The 19,839-nt window shown below is 38.8% G+C and overlaps 1 long non-coding RNA gene across 2 annotated transcripts; it reads right to left on the bottom strand.

The window, feature by feature from the left end:
* Positions 1 to 605: 605 nt before the first annotated feature.
* LOC106599270 (uncharacterized) lies at positions 606 to 15,955 on the bottom strand. 2 transcript variants are annotated; one of them, XR_014381112.1, is made up of 6 exons: positions 15,882 to 15,955; positions 13,633 to 15,610; positions 12,846 to 13,265; positions 8,616 to 10,716; positions 2,929 to 3,337; positions 606 to 819 (listed from the first exon to the last, which is right to left on the bottom strand). It is a non-coding gene; the product is annotated as an uncharacterized LOC106599270 (long non-coding RNA). The 2 variants fall into 2 exon arrangements; XR_014381111.1 differs by having other exon boundaries at positions 2,918 to 3,337.
* Between the last annotated feature and the right edge of the window lie 3,884 nt (positions 15,956 to 19,839).

A 19,839-nucleotide genomic window follows, 5' to 3' on the forward strand; every position in this document is an offset into this window, starting at 1 on the left:
GGTGATTCCACGGAAGACACTGGATGAAGAAAACGACAATTATATCACAGGAAAACACATGCACACACGCCTGCAGACACACTGCAACACCACCCCCCCCCCCCCCCCCCCCCCCCCACAAACACACACACACTCTCTCTCTCACACACACACATACATTTGATTCTCATGAATAACCATTAAGCCATTTGCTAAGATTTCCCCCATTTTGACATGTGGACCTGTTCTCACTCTTACCCTGACGGATCGCTCCAGACACTTTTTCGGTCTTGTCTGAGGTATTTTATATTGAATGTCAGAATGGCCATATTCTGAATACACTCTAGCACTAAATCAATGATCATTTACTACGCTTTTCCATTGAAGGCCATATTGAGGTTAAATCAATGACTGGAGTTTTCAATTGATAAAAAACAAATGACTATCTCATGTTGAAAGTGCAAGTCAGTATAGTGTATTTACTGGTCAATGTATTCCCTATACTGTACTTTGACTTGTCTAGTCATTCCTTGTATTCATATTTTTTTGGTGTATTGTACCTCCTTGACTAATCAATCACATCATTCCATGTATTAGAAAAACAGTTTTGTGTTTGGTTAAATAAGTTATTCTGTATGTTTGTCTCTTTTTTAATGTAGAATATTACATCAAATCAAATCCAAACAAATCACTATCTCTGTCAGATCCATTAGCCTTTATCTTCTGTGGCCAGATGACGTGGCGAGGTCCACATCCTGCTGAACATCCAATCACATCTTATCGGTCCCTGCGGTCTGGTGTGCTGAGAGTCATCTATGTGGTGGTCTTGGGAGGCCATTACTGTGAGTAAAAGATGTTTGAAATCGCTTAAGGATCCACCCTTTTTTTCAATTTTCACCTAAAATGACATACCAAAATTAAACTGCATATTCTTGATACCATTTGAAAGGAAACACTGAAGTTTGTGGAAATGTGAAATTAACGTAGGAGAATATAACACATTAGATCTGGTAAAAGATAAAGAAAAAAACTACATTTTTTTGTATTATCATCTTTGAAATGCAAGAGAAAGGCCACAATGTATTATTCTTGCCCAGGCGCAATTTGTGATTTTTGCCACTAGACGGCAGCAGTGTATGTGCAAAGTTTTAGACTGATCCAATGAACCATTGTATTCCTGATCAACATTTTGTATCAAGACTGCCCAAATGTGCCGAATTGGATTATTAATAACTTTTCAAGTTCATAACTGTGCACTCTCCTCAAACAATAGCATGGTATTCTTTCACTGTAATAGCTACTGCAATTTGGACAGTGCAGTTAGAGTAACAAGAATTAACCTGTTTTGGCTAGGGGGCAGTATTTTCACAGCCGGATAAAAAAAACGTACCCGATTTAATCTGATTATTACTCCTGCCCAGAAACTAGAATATGCATATAATTATTAGCTTTGGATAGAAAACACTCCAAAGTTTCTAAAACTGTTTGAATGGTGTCTGTGAGTATAACAGAACTCATTTGGCAGGCCAAAACCTGAGAAGATTCCATGCAGGAAGTGGCCTGTCTGACAATTTCTTGCCCTTCTTGATTATCTCTATCCATTACAGACGATCTCTGCTGATACGTGACACTTCCTAAGGCTCCCATGGGCTGTCAGAAGGCGGCAAAAAGCTGAATCGTGGCTTTGCAGGCTCTGGTTGAAAAAAAGTAGCGCGTTTGGGTAGTGGCTGGTTACAGTACTGTGAGACTCAGGCTCGTGCCCGCGTCGACCGAATGCTTTGTTTTCTTTTGTCTGTTTACCTAAACGCAGATTCCCGGTCAGAATATTATCACTTTTTTACGAGAAAAATGGCATAAAAATTGATTTTAAACAGCGGTTGACATGCTTCGAAGTACGGTAATGGAATATTTAGAAATCTTTTGTCACGAATTGCGCCATGCTCGTGACCCTTATTTACACTTCGGATAGTGTCTTGAACGCACGAACAAAACGCCGTTATTTGGATATAACGATGGATTATTTTAGACCAAACCAACATTTGTTATTGAAGTAGCAGTCCTGGGAGTGCATTCTGACGAAGACAACAAAGGTAATCAAACTTTTGTAATAGTAAATCGGAGTTTGGTCAGGGCTAAACTTGGTCGGTGTCTAAATGGCTAGCCGTGATGGCTGGGCTATCTACTGAGAATATTGCAAAATGTGCTTTCACCGAAAAGCTATTTTAAAATCGGACATATCGAGTGCATAGAGGAGTTCTGTATCTATAATTCTTAAAATAATTGTTATGTTTTTTGTGAACGTTTATCGTGAGTAATTTAGTAAATTCACCGGATGTTTGCGGGGGTATGCTAGTTCTGAACGTCACATGCTAATGTAAAAAGCTGGTTTTTGATGTAAATATGAACTTGATTGAACAAAACATGCATGCATTGTATAACATAATGTCCTAGGGTTGTCATCTGATGAAGATCATCAAAGGTTAGTGCTGCATTTAGCTGTGGTTTGGGTTTATGTGACATTATATGCTAGCTTGAAAAATGGGTGTCTGATTATTTCTGGCTGGGTACTCTGCTGACATAATCTAATGTTTTGCTTTCGCTGTAAAGCCTTTTTGAAATCGGACAGTGTGGTTAGATTAACGAGAGTCTTGTCTTTAAAATGGTGTAAAATAGTCATATGTTTGAAAAATGGAAGTTTTCGGATTTTAGAGGAGTTTGTATTTCGCGCCACGCCCATCATTGGATATTGGAGCAGGTGTTCCGCTAGCGGAACGTCTAGATGTAAGAGGTTAAAGCTTATTGCCACTATCAGATATGTCTATGTCCTGGGAAATGTTCTTGTTACTTACAACCTCATGCTAATCGCATTAGCACACATTAGCTCAACCGTCCTGCGGGTGAGACACCAATCTGTAGAGATCCTTATAAAAATAAGTACATTTTGCTCACTGGGATTCTTCAAAATCTTGTGTCCTTGAACGTGTGCAAAGCCTGGGCATCCAAGGCTGCCTCTGTAGAGCCCGGGTCGGTGGTGATCATGGGTCAGTGCGGATTCACGGGTCAGTGCGGATGTATATTCTAGTTTATTTGATTTGATTCACATTGCGGTTGCCACATGATGCTGGATGGTACTTCCTGAATGAGAAGAATCAGAGGGGGTTGGTTAGGTTAGCAATGCAGCTGAACACATTGTCTGAAAAGTGATGTACTGTATACCGAGTGCTGTACAGGACTTACAACACATTCAGATAGTACTGAAGCTTTGTGATGTGAAGATATGGCTGTTACTGCAGTGGTGTGGAGACTGCATTGTTGGGTCTGGTGGACTGACAGAGTTGGCGGCAGAAGATGGAGTAGCCTGGAGGTTAAAACATAATGAATAAAAAATAATAAAATATAAACTGTTAAAGTGTAAGATAAATGTCATGAACCTTTTGACAGCTTGTTATGATAAAAAGGATTTACAACAGGTAAAACTGGACAGGTGGATTAGACTGAAGATGTGTATGGTTGAAAACAATGCAATGTGTAAAGCACTTGTGTTACTTGTTGGAAGTGGAAGCTGGCACACAGATCACCCCAATCATAACACCCACAGAACATTTTGCTCTACGTAAATGCTTAACAAGTTCCTCTAGATGTGCAGAAATGCATTCAGTGTAACTGAGGTACAGTATCACATTGTATCATTGACGTCAGTGGAGAAGAATCTGCAACTACAGTACCTGCTCTGTGGCCCCACCTGGCTCCTCCTGGAAGTGGAGGTGGAACAACATGGGGTACAATGAAGATGAATTTTGGGTACCAATATTTGTAATTCGATATCAATATAACGGTAGCTGTTATTCTAGTAATTTTTTTTATAGTTTATATTGTAGTAAATTCATATTCTAGTTTATGTTCTAGTAAGTTTTTTATAGTTTAGATTGTAGTAAGTTCATATTCTAGTTTATGTTCTAGTAAGTTTTTTTATAGTTTAGATTGTAGTAAGATCATATTCTAGTTTATGTTCTAGCAAGTTTTTTTATAGTTTAGATTGTAGTAAGTTCATATTCTATTTTATGTTCTCGTAAGGTCATATTATAGTTTGTTGTAGTAAGTTTTTTTTATAGTTTATATTGTAGTAAAATCATATTCTAGTTTATGTTCTAGTAAGTTAATATTCTAGTTTATGTTCTAGTAAGTTTTTTATAGTTTAGATTGTAGTAAGTTAATATTCTAGTATATATTTGTCACAGTATCCACCGAGGATGGCGCCCCTCCTCGGTCGGGCGGCGCTCGGCGGTCGTCGTCGCCGGTCTACTAGCTGCCACCGATCTATGTTTCTGTGTTCTTTGTTTTTTGTCTGATCTAGACCGCACCTGTCTCTTGTCTGTCATTAGTGGGGAGGTATTTAGTTTGTTTCTTTGGGTTCGTCTCTGTGCGGGATTGTTTGTTCGTCAGCGGGCAGGTATGTGAACGGTCTGTGCTTTTGCACAATTCTCCCCCAGCGGATTCCTGCTAGAGGAATGTTGTATTTGCCGGGCTGCGCCCCGTGCGTATTTTTGTTTTCTCGGGGTTTACTGTGTTCTCTGGGCGCACCCTATGCCCTTTTGTTACGCCGAGTGGTTTTTCGGTGCAATAAATATACCGTTCTACGACACTACTGGACTACGTCTCCTGCTTTTGACTCTGCCCTTTCCTCCTGCCTTAAGAAACCGTGACAATATTGTAGTAAGTTCACATTCTAGTTTATGTTCTCGTAAGGTCATATTCTAGTTTATGTTCTAGCAAGTTTTTTTATAGTTATATTGTAGGAAGTATATATTCTAGATTATGTAATCAAGCAATAAAAATAATGTCTGAAATGTCTATGTCAAAATTTCTGATTTCCTTACCTTTGACTAAGTTTTTTAAAAAATTGTGTAGTCTTAGTGTAAATTTATCACAATACGCCTGGTGACTTTTTTTTTTCCAGGTTCCACCAGCTAGAGGTGGAAGGTGTTGATGGAAGTCCATCCATGTGCGTAATGTGTCCATTTTCATTGGAATTAGGTTCATAACTATCATCACTGGATTTCTGATTACCTCTGAGAATAACACTGCAACTAAAGCAGTTGCATCAAATTCATTACGCAGATGAAAAAGTAGTCCATCTTGATTTCCAGTGATTAAGTATATAAGAGCCTGACGGAAGTCTAGTGACTTTGATACCAGATTATCTAATTGAGCATATGAGAGAAATTCTGTCTTGCCCATTTTATTCTTGCAAAAAGACACTTTTAGACTTCCTGTTTTAATAGCAGACGCAATATTGGGATCCATAATTCTGTACAAAGGTTTAATATAGAGGTTTTCCATATTAACTGAAGAAATATAAATCCCAGAAATTATGTAAATGTTGTCCATTTCATTTTTTGATCTATTGTAATGCAACAAGTAATAAATTACACTAAGATAATCGTAAAAACTTTTGATGTAAATTACAATAGATGCTTTGGATGGTACATCCATTGAATCATTTACTAACATAATTTTTTTATAAAAAATACAATCTCCAAAATTAAAATGTTGCTTTAATCGATCAATCATTTTACTGATAACCTTTAAGCATTTCAATTTTCTGGGAACATTTTTTAAATTATTTTGAGTTGAAATTTTAATCTTCAAATTTGTTTTTTTTGTAACTTTTATGCCAATAAATGCGTTTTCATTTTCTTTGTACTGAAACACAAAAAATAAATGGAACAGAATTAGATTAACCTTGTTACATTAAACTAACTTGAAGATAAAGGGAGTGGCATGTTTTTCAAGCTTTCCATACAGTCATATGTTGACAAACACTATATGTGATCTTTTGATAAACAGATAAACAAACTCTTTTGATAAACAGACTATTGTAATTACAACATACTCTACATGTAGGTTAACATAGCTTTACCAGTTTAATTAACTGTCATCTAAATGCTCAGAATACGTTTTAAAAGAATCTTACCCCCATGTTGTTCCACTTCAGGTATTGGAAATGGACTGGTGTTGGTTAGGTGTTGGTTATTCATCAGCTTTATTGGGTGGTCAAATTGGGTGTGTCATGTGTGGGTGTTTCTAAGTCTACAGTACACGGATGCATATTCCTTCTTGTCCGCTCGCCTTTCTGTTCAGTTCCCTATGAAACTTTATAGATTAAACTTTATTTCATGTGCATTTGTAAAATCGCAACACACTTCACAATGAAAGATGGCAAACATTAGGCATTAAAATAAGTTAAACAACAACTTCAATCTCCAGGATCTCTCCCCTCTCTTCAAACAGGAATAACAACATAGTTAAGTGATGACGCCAAAGAAGTGAGTGTTTGGAGGATATACAGTTGAAGTCAGAAGTTTACGATGTGACCCAGTCGTTCTTTTTAAATGTTCCATTGCCATACTGGCTGGAAACGTTCTTATCCCTTGCTTGCTAGCTAGCCAACTGTGGCTAACTTACAGTCATGTCAAAAAGTGCAGCCAGAATAACAGCAAAGTATTTGCATTTGTTTAAGATGTTTTCTATTTACATTTATTTGGATACATCTATAACAATGAGCTAATGATGCACGATTTTAACTGGCATAGAAAATGTGCTCTCTCGACAGGACACTGATGTTCAGAAGAGCTAGCCAACAACACAACTAACACAATCACTTCAAACTGAAGCTGGAAAGACAGCAAACTAGGTGCACTTCATAAATATTTTACGTTTTCGATTGATAATTATTTGTGTATATATCCATAAAAATGATGCTGATTCATGATTTCGACTGGTTGAGAGAAGCTGCCTGCATGTCTATCTCATCCCGACAGCTGGAGATCGAATTTGAATGTTGAAATAATGTTGCAAATGTCAGAGACAGACAGCAACGTTTGTACAAATTCTCCAGTGTTGAAAACTAACTGTGAGACGGCCCACAGTCCGGAGCCGAGAGGGAGACGGCCCACAGTCCGGAGCCGAGAGGGAGACGGCCCACAGTCCGGAGCCGAGAGGGAGACGGCCCACAGTCCGGAGCCGGCGCAGCCAGAGTCGTCCTTCAGCCCGATGTCTCCAGCGATGCGCCATAGCCCAGAGACTTCGGGAGGGGTAAAATTGAATAAGTATTTAGCGGGGGTGGACAGGTTAGGTTGGAGTAAGGCCGGAGCCTGACCCACCTCCGTAGTAGGAGGTTGGGGAGGGGGGGGGGGGTGTAGCACAAGAACCGTCGGTGACGGTGGCCACCCTCCCTCCCCTCCCTTTAGTTAAGATTTTTTTTGTGTGTGTTTATTTTTGTGTAAGGTGCATCCAGGGTCTGCACCTTCAGGGGGGGGAGGGGGGGGGGGGGGGGGGGGGGGGAGAGGAGAGTACTGTCACGTCCAGTATAAGGGGTTATTTGTTATTGTAGTTTGGTCAGGACGTGGCAGGGGTGTGTTTGTTTAGAGTGTTTCGGGGTTTGTTGGGCTATGTTCTATGTTAGTATATTTCTATGTTTATCTAGTATGTCTAGTTCTATGTTTAGTTAATGGGGTTGACCTTCAATTGGAAGCAGCTGCTCCTAGTTGCTTCTAATTGAAGGTCCTATTTAAGAGGGGTGTTTTTCTATGGGATTTTTTGTGGGTAGTTGTTCCTTGTTTTAGTGTTTGTTGCACCTGACAGGACTGTTTCGTTTTGTTCTTTTTTTGTATATGTATTTAGTTGTTTTTCCTTCTTCAAAATAAAAAGATGAGTATACATATTCCCGCTGCGTTTTGGTCTAATCCATACGACAACCGTGACATTACCGATGGGTGGGGCACATTGATCATCAGTTATCATATAAAAAAACTGCAAAACATTAGCCTCCAACCTATGAAAAAAGCCTGTGATGGCCGGGCTATCTACTCAGAATATTGCAAAATGTGCTTTCACCGAAAAGCTATTTTAAAATCGGACACCGCGATTGCATAAAGGAGTTCTGTATCTATAATTCTTAAAATAATTGTTATATTTTTTATGAACGTTTATCGTGAGTAATTTAGTAAATTCACCGGAAGTGTTCGGTGGGAATGCTAGTTCTGAACGTCACATGCTAATGTAAAAGCTGGTTTTTGATATAAATATGAACTTAATTGAACAAAAAATGCATGTATTGTATACCATAATGTCCTAGGAGTGTCATCTGATGAAGATCATCAAAGATTAGTGCTGCATTTAGCTGTGGTTTTGTTTTTTGTGACATTATATGCTAGCTTGAAAAATGGGTGTCTGATTATTTCTGGCTGGGTACTCTCCTGACATAATCTAATGTTTTGCTTTCGTTGTAAAGCCTTTTTGAAATCGGACAGTGTGGTTAGATAAAGGAGAGTCTTGTCTTTAAAATGGTGTAAAATAGTCATATGTTTGAAAAATGGAAGTTTCTGGATTTTCGAGGAGTTTGTATTTCGCGCCACGCCCTATCATTGGATATTGGAGCGGTGTTCCGCTAGCGGAACGTCTAGATGTAAGAGGTTAATGCAACCGCTGTGTCAGATTTCAAAAAAGCTTTACGGCAAAAGCACACTTTTCAATAATCTGAATACAGCGCACAGTCACCAAAACAAGCCATACAGATACCCGCCATGTTGTGGAGTCAACAAAACTCAGAAATAGCATGATAAATATTCACTTACCTTTGATCTTCATCAGAATGCACTCCCAGGAATCCCAGTTCCACAATAAATGTTTGTTTTGTTACAATAAAGTCAATATTTATGTCCAAATACCTCCTTTTTGTTTGCGCGTTCAGTTCACTATTCCAAATGCAGTAGCCGCATGCACTGGGTCCAGAGGAAAAGTCAAAAAAGTTGCTTTACAGTTTGTAGAAACATGTCAAATGATGTATAGAATCAATCTTTAGGATGTTTTTTTATCATAAATCTTCAATAATATTCCAACCGGACAATTCCTTTGTCTTCAGAAATGTAAAGGAACTCAGCTCGCTCTCTCGGCCGCACGCGTGTGACTGAGCTCATGGCTTTTTTCCAGACACATGATTCCAATAACTCTTTTTCTCTCCCCATTCACAGTAGAAGCCTGCAACAACGTTCTAAAGACTGTTGACATCTAGTGGAAGCCTTAGGAAGTGCAACATGACCCCACAGACACTGTATATTGGATTGGCAATCACTTGAAAAACTACAAACCTCAGATTTCCCACTTCCTGGTTGGATTTTTCTCAGGTTTTTGCCTGCCATATGAGTTCTGTTATACTCACTGACATCGTTCAAACAGTTTTAGAAACTTCAGAGTGTTTTCTATCCAAATCTACTAATAATATGCATATCCTAGCTTCTGGGCTTGAGTAGCAGGCAGTTTACTCTGGGCACAGTTTACTTCCGGACCTGAAAATACTACCCCCTACCCCAAAGACGTTAAAGTTTTGTATACTCACTGTACATTACATTTTTTATTGCTCTGGTATGGTGTATGTGAGGTATCACCTGTATTCATTTCAGTAACTCTATGCCAGTGGAAGGTTAAATAAATAGTCCATTCTCAAATCAAATTCATTTGGCTTCAAAATTGCTTGATTTAAAGGCATAGTATGTGACTTGGTAAGCTGACGGTTGGTATTGGGGAAATATTATGTCACCTGTAGGTACAGAATAATAATTTGTGTGTGTACGTGCATGTGTTATGGCTTCTTCTTTGCATCTTCACATTTGAATTATAGAGTAGGCATTAATGCAGATATCATGAACTGTAGCATATGCCCCCCCCCCCCCCTCCCATCCAGCACACACACACACACAGGATGTGTAGCCATGAATCGCTGATGAAATATTTAAACTGGGGTAATCATTTGTTCTTTCTTCTATCCTCCCTTTCTCTCCCAGTTCTGTCTCTCTTTCTCTCTCTTTCTCTTTCTATGTGAAGGTCTGTCGTTGTACTCTAGGGGAAACAGGGCGTGACATGCTGAGGTGATTCCACGGAAGACACTGGATGAAGAAAACGACAATTATATCACAGGAAAACACATGCACACACGCCTGCAGACACACTGCAACACCCCCCCCCCCCCCCCCCCCCACAAACACACACACACTCTCTCTCTCACACACACACATACATTTGATTCTCATGAATAACCATTAAGCCATTTGCTAAGATTTCCCCCATTTTGACATGTGGACCTGTTCTCACTCTTACCCTGACGGATCGCTCCAGACACTTTTTCGGTCTTGTCTGAGGTATTTTATATTGAATGTCAGAATGGCCATATTCTGAATACACTCTAGCACTAAATCAATGATCATTTACTACGCTTTTCCATTGAAGGCCATATTGAGGTTAAATCAATGACTGGAGTTTTCAATTGATAAAAAACAAATGACTATCTCATGTTGAAAGTGCAAGTCAGTATAGTGTATTTACTGGTCAATGTATTCCCTATACTGTACTTTGACTTGTCTAGTCATTCCTTGTATTCATATTTTTTTGGTGTATTGTACCTCCTTGACTAATCAATCACATCATTCCATGTATTAGAAAAACAGTTTTGTGTTTGGTTAAATAAGTTATTCTGTATGTTTGTCTCTTTTTTAATGTAGAATATTACATCAAATCAAATCCAAACAAATCACTATCTCTGTCAGATCCATTAGCCTTTATCTTCTGTGGCCAGATGACGTGGCGAGGTCCACATCCTGCTGAACATCCAATCACATCTTATCGGTCCCTGCGGTCTGGTGTGCTGAGAGTCATCTGTGTGGTGGTCTTGGGAGGCCATTACTGTGAGTAAAAGATGTCGAAAATACATATTTTTGGTTGAAAAGATGTTTGAAATCGCTTAAGGATCCACCCTTTTTTTCAATTTTCACCTAAAATGACATACCAAAATTAAACTGCATATTCTTGATACCATTTGAAAGGAAACACTGAAGTTTGTGGAAATGTGAAATTAACGTAGGAGAATATAACACATTAGATCTGGTAAAAGATAAAGAAAAAAACTACATTTTTTTGTATTATCATCTTTGAAATGCAAGAGAAAGGCCACAATGTATTATTCTTGCCCAGGCGCAATTTGTGATTTTTGCCACTAGACGGCAGCAGTGTATGTGCAAAGTTTTAGACTGATCCAATGAACCATTGTATTCCTGATCAACATTTTGTATCAAGACTGCCCAAATGTGCCGAATTGGATTATTAATAACTTTTCAAGTTCATAACTGTGCACTCTCCTCAAACAATAGCATGGTATTCTTTCACTGTAATAGCTACTGCAATTTGGACAGTGCAGTTAGAGTAACAAGAATTAACCTGTTTTGGCTAGGGGGCAGTATTTTCACAGCCGGATAAAAAAAACGTACCCGATTTAATCTGATTATTACTCCTGCCCAGAAACTAGAATATGCATATAATTATTAGCTTTGGATAGAAAACACTCCAAAGTTTCTAAAACTGTTTGAATGGTGTCTGTGAGTATAACAGAACTCATTTGGCAGGCCAAAACCTGAGAAGATTCCATGCAGGAAGTGGCCTGTCTGACAATTTCTTGCCCTTCTTGATTATCTCTATCCATTACAGACGATCTCTGCTGATACGTGACACTTCCTAAGGCTCCCATGGGCTGTCAGAAGGCGGCAAAAAGCTGAATCGTGGCTTTGCAGGCTCTGGTTGAAAAAAAGTAGCGCGTTTGGGTAGTGGCTGGTTACAGTACTGTGAGACTCAGGCTCGTGCCCGCGTCGACCGAATGCTTTGTTTTCTTTTGTCTGTTTACCTAAACGCAGATTCCCGGTCAGAATATTATCACTTTTTTACGAGAAAAATGGCATAAAAATTGATTTTAAACAGCGGTTGACATGCTTCGAAGTACGGTAATGGAATATTTAGAAATCTTTTGTCACGAATTGCGCCATGCTCGTGACCCTTATTTACACTTCGGATAGTGTCTTGAACGCACGAACAAAACGCCGTTATTTGGATATAACGATGGATTATTTTAGACCAAACCAACATTTGTTATTGAAGTAGCAGTCCTGGGAGTGCATTCTGACGAAGACAACAAAGGTAATCAAACTTTTGTAATAGTAAATCGGAGTTTGGTCAGGGCTAAACTTGGTCGGTGTCTAAATGGCTAGCCGTGATGGCTGGGCTATCTACTGAGAATATTGCAAAATGTGCTTTCACCGAAAAGCTATTTTAAAATCGGACATATCGAGTGCATAGAGGAGTTCTGTATCTATAATTCTTAAAATAATTGTTATGTTTTTTGTGAACGTTTATCGTGAGTAATTTAGTAAATTCACCGGATGTTTGCGGGGGTATGCTAGTTCTGAACGTCACATGCTAATGTAAAAAGCTGGTTTTTGATGTAAATATGAACTTGATTGAACAAAACATGCATGCATTGTATAACATAATGTCCTAGGGTTGTCATCTGATGAAGATCATCAAAGGTTAGTGCTGCATTTAGCTGTGGTTTGGGTTTATGTGACATTATATGCTAGCTTGAAAAATGGGTGTCTGATTATTTCTGGCTGGGTACTCTGCTGACATAATCTAATGTTTTGCTTTCGCTGTAAAGCCTTTTTGAAATCGGACAGTGTGGTTAGATTAACGAGAGTCTTGTCTTTAAAATGGTGTAAAATAGTCATATGTTTGAAAAATGGAAGTTTTCGGATTTTAGAGGAGTTTGTATTTCGCGCCACGCCCATCATTGGATATTGGAGCAGGTGTTCCGCTAGCGGAACGTCTAGATGTAAGAGGTTAAAGCTTATTGCCACTATCAGATATGTCTATGTCCTGGGAAATGTTCTTGTTACTTACAACCTCATGCTAATCGCATTAGCACACATTAGCTCAACCGTCCTGCGGGTGAGACACCAATCTGTAGAGATCCTTATAAAAATAAGTACATTTTGCTCACTGGGATTCTTCAAAATCTTGTGTCCTTGAACGTGTGCAAAGCCTGGGCATCCAAGGCTGCCTCTGTAGAGCCCGGGTCGGTGGTGATCATGGGTCAGTGCGGATTCACGGGTCAGTGCGGATGTATATTCTAGTTTATTTGATTTGATTCACATTGCGGTTGCCACATGATGCTGGATGGTACTTCCTGAATGAGAAGAATCAGAGGGGGTTGGTTAGGTTAGCAATGCAGCTGAACACATTGTCTGAAAAGTGATGTACTGTATACCGAGTGCTGTACAGGACTTACAACACATTCAGATAGTACTGAAGCTTTGTGATGTGAAGATATGGCTGTTACTGCAGTGGTGTGGAGACTGCATTGTTGGGTCTGGTGGACTGACAGAGTTGGCGGCAGAAGATGGAGTAGCCTGGAGGTTAAAACATAATGAATAAAAAATAATAAAATATAAACTGTTAAAGTGTAAGATAAATGTCATGAACCTTTTGACAGCTTGTTATGATAAAAAGGATTTACAACAGGTAAAACTGGACAGGTGGATTAGACTGAAGATGTGTATGGTTGAAAACAATGCAATGTGTAAAGCACTTGTGTTACTTGTTGGAAGTGGAAGCTGGCACACAGATCACCCCAATCATAACACCCACAGAACATTTTGCTCTACGTAAATGCTTAACAAGTTCCTCTAGATGTGCAGAAATGCATTCAGTGTAACTGAGGTACAGTATCACATTGTATCATTGACGTCAGTGGAGAAGAATCTGCAACTACAGTACCTGCTCTGTGGCCCCACCTGGCTCCTCCTGGAAGTGGAGGTGGAACAACATGGGGTACAATGAAGATGAATTTTGGGTACCAATATTTGTAATTCGATATCAATATAACGGTAGCTGTTATTCTAGTAATTTTTTTTATAGTTTATATTGTAGTAAATTCATATTCTAGTTTATGTTCTAGTAAGTTTTTTATAGTTTAGATTGTAGTAAGTTCATATTCTAGTTTATGTTCTAGTAAGTTTTTTTATAGTTTAGATTGTAGTAAGATCATATTCTAGTTTATGTTCTAGCAAGTTTTTTTATAGTTTAGATTGTAGTAAGTTCATATTCTATTTTATGTTCTCGTAAGGTCATATTATAGTTTGTTGTAGTAAGTTTTTTTTATAGTTTATATTGTAGTAAAATCATATTCTAGTTTATGTTCTAGTAAGTTAATATTCTAGTTTATGTTCTAGTAAGTTTTTTATAGTTTAGATTGTAGTAAGTTAATATTCTAGTATATATTTGTCACAGTATCCACCGAGGATGGCGCCCCTCCTCGGTCGGGCGGCGCTCGGCGGTCGTCGTCGCCGGTCTACTAGCTGCCACCGATCTATGTTTCTGTGTTCTTTGTTTTTTGTCTGATCTAGACCGCACCTGTCTCTTGTCTGTCATTAGTGGGGAGGTATTTAGTTTGTTTCTTTGGGTTCGTCTCTGTGCGGGATTGTTTGTTCGTCAGCGGGCAGGTATGTGAACGGTCTGTGCTTTTGCACAATTCTCCCCCAGCGGATTCCTGCTAGAGGAATGTTGTATTTGCCGGGCTGCGCCCCGTGCGTATTTTTGTTTTCTCGGGGTTTACTGTGTTCTCTGGGCGCACCCTATGCCCTTTTGTTACGCCGAGTGGTTTTTCGGTGCAATAAATATACCGTTCTACGACACTACTGGACTACGTCTCCTGCTTTTGACTCTGCCCTTTCCTCCTGCCTTAAGAAACCGTGACAATATTGTAGTAAGTTCACATTCTAGTTTATGTTCTCGTAAGGTCATATTCTAGTTTATGTTCTAGCAAGTTTTTTTATAGTTATATTGTAGGAAGTATATATTCTAGATTATGTAATCAAGCAATAAAAATAATGTCTGAAATGTCTATGTCAAAATTTCTGATTTCCTTACCTTTGACTAAGTTTTTTAAAAAATTGTGTAGTCTTAGTGTAAATTTATCACAATACGCCTGGTGACTTTTTTTTTTCCAGGTTCCACCAGCTAGAGGTGGAAGGTGTTGATGGAAGTCCATCCATGTGCGTAATGTGTCCATTTTCATTGGAATTAGGTTCATAACTATCATCACTGGATTTCTGATTACCTCTGAGAATAACACTGCAACTAAAGCAGTTGCATCAAATTCATTACGCAGATGAAAAAGTAGTCCATCTTGATTTCCAGTGATTAAGTATATAAGAGCCTGACGGAAGTCTAGTGACTTTGATACCAGATTATCTAATTGAGCATATGAGAGAAATTCTGTCTTGCCCATTTTATTCTTGCAAAAAGACACTTTTAGACTTCCTGTTTTAATAGCAGACGCAATATTGGGATCCATAATTCTGTACAAAGGTTTAATATAGAGGTTTTCCATATTAACTGAAGAAATATAAATCCCAGAAATTATGTAAATGTTGTCCATTTCATTTTTTGATCTATTGTAATGCAACAAGTAATAAATTACACTAAGATAATCGTAAAAACTTTTGATGTAAATTACAATAGATGCTTTGGATGGTACATCCATTGAATCATTTACTAACATAATTTTTTTATAAAAAATACAATCTCCAAAATTAAAATGTTGCTTTACTCGATCAATCATTTTACTGATAACCTTTAAGCATTTCAATTTTCTGGGAACATTTTTTAAATTATTTTGAGTTGAAATTTTAATCTTCAAATTTGTTTTTTTTGTAACTTTTATGCCAATAAATGCGTTTTCATTTTCTTTGTACTGAAACACAAAAAATAAATGGAACAGAATTAGATTAACCTTGTTACATTAAACTAACTTGAAGATAAAGGGAGTGGCATGTTTTTCAAGCTTTCCATACAGTCATATGTTGACAAACACTATATGTGATCTTTTGATAAACAGATAAACAAACTCTTTTGATAAACAGACTATTGTAATTACAACATACTCTACATGTAGGTTAACATAGCTTTACCAGTTTAATTAACTGTCATCTAAATGCTCAGAATACGTTTTAAAAGAATCTTACCCCCATGTTGTTCCACTTCAGGTATTGGAAATGGACTGGTGTTGGTTAGGTGTTGGTTATTCATCAGCTTTATTGGGTGGTCAAATTGGGTGTGTCATGTGTGGGTGTTTCTAAGTCTACAGTACACGGATGCATATTCCTTCTTGTCCGCTCGCCTTTCTGTTCAGTTCCCTATGAAACTTTATAGATTAAACTTTATTTCATGTGCATTTGTAAAATCGCAACACACTTCACAATGAAAGATGGCAAACATTAGGCATTAAAATAAGTTAAACAACAACTTCAATCTCCAGGATCTCTCCCCTCTCTTCAAACAGGAATAACAACATAGTTAAGTGATGACGCCAAAGAAGTGAGTGTTTGGAGGATATACAGTTGAAGTCAGAAGTTTACGATGTGACCCAGTCGTTCTTTTTAAATGTTCCATTGCCATACTGGCTGGAAACGTTCTTATCCCTTGCTTGCTAGCTAGCCAACTGTGGCTAACTTACAGTCATGTCAAAAAGTGCAGCCAGAATAACAGCAAAGTATTTGCATTTGTTTAAGATGTTTTCTATTTACATTTATTTGGATACATCTATAACAATGAGCTAATGATGCACGATTTTAACTGGCATAGAAAATGTGCTCTCTCGACAGGACACTGTTGTTCAGAAGAGCTAGCCAACAACACAACTAACACAATCACTTCAAACTGAAGCTGGAAAGACAGCAAACTAGGTGCACTTCATAAATATTTTACGTTTTCGATTGATAATTATTTGTGTATATATCCATAAAAATGATGCTGATTCATGATTTCGACTGGTTGAGAAAAGCTGCCTGCATGTCTATCTCATCCCGACAGCTGGAGATCGAATTTGAATGTTGAAATAATGTTGCAAATGTCAGAGACAGACAGCAACGTTTGTACAAATTCTCCAGTGTTGAAAACTAACTGTGAGACGGCCCACAGTCCGGAGCCGAGAGGGAGACGGCCCACAGTCCGGAGCCGAGAGGGAGACGGCCCACAGTCCGGAGCCGAGAGGGAGACGGCCCACAGTCCGGAGCCGAGAGGGAGACGGCCCACAGTCCGGAGCCGGCGCAGCCAGAGTCGTCCTTCAGCCCGATGTCTCCAGCGATGCGCCATAGCCCAGAGACTTCGGGAGGGGTAAAATTGAATAAGTATTTAGCGGGGGTGGACAGGTTAGGTTGGAGTAAGGCCGGAGCCTGACCCACCTCCGTAGTAGGAGGTTGGGGAGGGGGGGGGGGGTGTAGCACAAGAACCGTCGGTGACGGTGGCCACCCTCCCTCCCCTCCCTTTAGTTAAGATTTTTTTTGTGTGTGTTTATTTTTGTGTAAGGTGCATCCAGGGTCTGCACCTTCAGGGGGGGAGGGGGGGGGGGGGGGGGGGGGAGAGAGGAGAGTACTGTCACGTCCAGTATAAGGGGTTATTTGTTATTGTAGTTTGGTCAGGACGTGGCAGGGGTGTGTTTGTTTAGAGTGTTTCGGGGTTTGTTGGGCTATGTTCTATGTTAGTATATTTCTATGTTTATCTAGTATGTCTAGTTCTATGTTTAGTTAATGGGGTTGACCTTCAATTGGAAGCAGCTGCTCCTAGTTGCTTCTAATTGAAGGTCCTATTTAAGAGGGGTGTTTTTCTATGGGATTTTTTGTGGGTAGTTGTTCCTTGTTTTAGTGTTTGTTGCACCTGACAGGACTGTTTCGTTTTGTTCTTTTTTTGTATATGTATTTAGTTGTTTTTCCTTCTTCAAAATAAAAAGATGAGTATACATATTCCCGCTGCGTTTTGGTCTAATCCATACGACAACCGTGACATTACCGATGGGTGGGGCACATTGATCATCAGTTATCATATAAAAAAACTGCAAAACATTAGCCTCCAACCTATGAAAAAAGCCTGTGATGGCCGGGCTATCTACTCAGAATATTGCAAAATGTGCTTTCACCGAAAAGCTATTTTAAAATCGGACACCGCGATTGCATAAAGGAGTTCTGTATCTATAATTCTTAAAATAATTGTTATATTTTTTATGAACGTTTATCGTGAGTAATTTAGTAAATTCACCGGAAGTGTTCGGTGGGAATGCTAGTTCTGAACGTCACATGCTAATGTAAAAGCTGGTTTTTGATATAAATATGAACTTAATTGAACAAAAAATGCATGTATTGTATACCATAATGTCCTAGGAGTGTCATCTGATGAAGATCATCAAAGATTAGTGCTGCATTTAGCTGTGGTTTTGTTTTTTGTGACATTATATGCTAGCTTGAAAAATGGGTGTCTGATTATTTCTGGCTGGGTACTCTCCTGACATAATCTAATGTTTTGCTTTCGTTGTAAAGCCTTTTTGAAATCGGACAGTGTGGTTAGATAAAGGAGAGTCTTGTCTTTAAAATGGTGTAAAATAGTCATATGTTTGAAAAATGGAAGTTTCTGGATTTTCGAGGAGTTTGTATTTCGCGCCACGCCCTATCATTGGATATTGGAGCGGTGTTCCGCTAGCGGAACGTCTAGATGTAAGAGGTTAATGCAACCGCTGTGTCAGATTTCAAAAAAGCTTTACGGCAAAAGCACACTTTTCAATAATCTGAATACAGCGCACAGTCACCAAAACAAGCCATACAGATACCCGCCATGTTGTGGAGTCAACAAAACTCAGAAATAGCATGATAAATATTCACTTACCTTTGATCTTCATCAGAATGCACTCCCAGGAATCCCAGTTCCACAATAAATGTTTGTTTTGTTACAATAAAGTCAATATTTATGTCCAAATACCTCCTTTTTGTTTGCGCGTTCAGTTCACTATTCCAAATGCAGTAGCCGCATGCACTGGGTCCAGAGGAAAAGTCAAAAAAGTTGCTTTACAGTTTGTAGAAACATGTCAAATGATGTATAGAATCAATCTTTAGGATGTTTTTTTATCATAAATCTTCAATAATATTCCAACCGGACAATTCCTTTGTCTTCAGAAATGTAAAGGAACTCAGCTCGCTCTCTCGGCCGCACGCGTGTGACTGAGCTCATGGCTTTTTTCCAGACACATGATTCCAATAACTCTTTTTCTCTCCCCATTCACAGTAGAAGCCTGCAACAACGTTCTAAAGACTGTTGACATCTAGTGGAAGCCTTAGGAAGTGCAACATGACCCCACAGACACTGTATATTGGATTGGCAATCACTTGAAAAACTACAAACCTCAGATTTCCCACTTCCTGGTTGGATTTTTCTCAGGTTTTTGCCTGCCATATGAGTTCTGTTATACTCACTGACATCGTTCAAACAGTTTTAGAAACTTCAGAGTGTTTTCTATCCAAATCTACTAATAATATGCATATCCTAGCTTCTGGGCTTGAGTAGCAGGCAGTTTACTCTGGGCACAGTTTACTTCCGGACCTGAAAATACTACCCCCTACCCCAAAGACGTTAAAGTTTTGTATACTCACTGTACATTACATTTTTTATTGCTCTGGTATGGTGTATGTGAGGTATCACCTGTATTCATTTCAGTAACTCTATGCCAGTGGAAGGTTAAATAAATAGTCCATTCTCAAATCAAATTCATTTGGCTTCAAAATTGCTTGATTTAAAGGCATAGTATGTGACTTGGTAAGCTGACGGTTGGTATTGGGGAAATATTATGTCACCTGTAGGTACAGAATAATAATTTGTGTGTGTACGTGCATGTGTTATGGCTTCTTCTTTGCATCTTCACATTTGAATTATAGAGTAGGCATTAATGCAGATATCATGAACTGTAGCATATGCCCCCCCCCCCCCTCCCATCCAGCACACACACACACACAGGATGTGTAGCCATGAATCGCTGATGAAATATTTAAACTGGGGTAATCATTTGTTCTTTCTTCTATCCTCCCTTTCTCTCCCAGTTCTGTCTCTCTTTCTCTCTCTTTCTCTTTCTATGTGAAGGTCTGTCGTTGTACTCTAGGGGAA

The sequence above is a fragment of the Salmo salar genome, chromosome 17, assembly GCF_965601325.2.
Source record: "Salmo salar chromosome 17, fSalSal1, whole genome shotgun sequence".
NCBI classification, from domain to species: domain Eukaryota; kingdom Metazoa; phylum Chordata; class Actinopteri; order Salmoniformes; family Salmonidae; genus Salmo; species Salmo salar.